The sequence below is a fragment of the Lathyrus oleraceus genome, chromosome 6 (genome assembly GCF_024323335.1).
Source record: "Lathyrus oleraceus cultivar Zhongwan6 chromosome 6, CAAS_Psat_ZW6_1.0, whole genome shotgun sequence".
Taxonomy (NCBI): Eukaryota; Viridiplantae; Streptophyta; class Magnoliopsida; order Fabales; family Fabaceae; genus Lathyrus; species Lathyrus oleraceus.
In genome coordinates this window covers 511,527,365-511,529,177 of record NC_066584.1, presented here as the reverse complement: position 1 = coordinate 511,529,177, position 1,813 = coordinate 511,527,365, and positions in this window count along the sequence as shown.

Below are 1,813 nucleotides of genomic sequence, written 5' to 3'. Positions count from 1 at the left end.
GCAAAAATTTCAAGCGATGATTTAAATTATAATTTTGACTCATGCGATTCAATTCACACGAACCATGACTCGAATCTTGTTTCCCAAACTCGAAGACTAGAGGATATAACCTTCACGATCTGATTCAAACAAATCATGATTCGTATTATGTTTCCCGAACCGTGTTCATTTGGAAAACACGCCAATGATTCAAATCACACATATTGATGAATCAAATCGTGTTTCCCGAAATAGAAAATTTTGAAAATAAACTTAATGGTTTGATTCAAAGATTTTGATGATTCAAGTCATGTTTCTCGAAGCCAGTTTTTGAGAAAATGTTTTTGACATGATTAAAATTAAGACATTACATGATTTGAATCATGATGAACAAATATCCTTGATTCTAAGTATATATACTTTTGATTAGAGTTAACTACGTTGGCTTCAGTCAAATGATTGTCTTATGAATGTAAAAATCATTTTAAAGAAGCGCAAGTGCAAGTTTATTGTAAGAGATTTAATTTCAATATAAGACATAAAAGACAAGCAACAAAACACCCAGATTACACAGGGTTACCATCGAAGAAAATTATTTTACTCTTAAATAAAAGCTTAAATCTTTGGAAGAGATGTTGAAGGTTTGTAACATGGAAGGTTTTGTTAATTTGGATTATCAAATTGATGCCCTTAGGGAGGAGATTATATTTTTGGACTTAAAATTTGATCAGAGCGCTTTTCAGCAAAGGGATTACTTCTAGAACCAGGAGCATTGTGAATCTTCTGTCTTTGCTTAAGGTCAAAGATTCTCACCCTTTTCAAACACTAATAGAAAAAATATTTTTTATGACAACGATTTCACCTCATATATAAAAAAATTGAGGTATAACTCTTGGACGCGCCGTTGATGTTATTGTTGTTATTTTTGAGACTTGTTGTTGAAATCGTAAACACTAAAGATTTAATCTTCTTGTTGTTGTTGTTATTGTTGTTGTTGCTTTTGTTGTTTAAACAAATTTATGGTATAGGTTTATTGATGATATTGTTGTGGTTTTGTTAAGAGATTGTTTTTTTTGAGTTGTTGTTTTGAGTTTTTGTTGTTTAGTCATTCTACTATCCAAAGTTATTAAAAAACTATATATGTATTAGTCTAGTTGTTGTTATTGAGTTTGTGTTTTAGATTGATATTGATATTGAGTTTATGTATTTTGTGATTCTTCGTGCAACTCTATCTTGTTCAATCAAGTTGAGTTTATTATATCTAATATCAATTGTTTGTTCCAGTAACTCCTCTTTGAATATATAATCTATTAAATTGATTTTGGAAATGATTATATGAAAAATTATGTTGTATGTGAAACTTATCTTACACTGATTAGTGATTTTCCAACATTCTACAAATAATTATTTATATTATGTTTTTTTATCGTTAAAATCTCCAATACTTTTAGTTTTCGTTCAATTTTTTTTCATACTTGATCATTTTTTAAAATATCAAATATTATGGTTTTAAGAATGAATTAGTAGAAAAAGAAGTGTAGAATAAATAACTTTAAATGTTGAAGATATTTTAATCATAAAAGAGCTTGAGATCAATGATGAGTTACATGATACTCGAAAATAATTAATAACGTAGGTTGTTCTTTAAATATAACACAATTGTTTATATAATTATTTATCTAACTGATTTTGAGAAGTTATAAATCATCCATACTAGATTTAATAAACTCAATCGTGTTCTAACCGTCAGTTTTATATCAAAACTCAGGTGAATGTGTTTTCGATATTTAAGAATTTCAAAAAGATCTTCTCGAAGATCGAACACATAAACTTT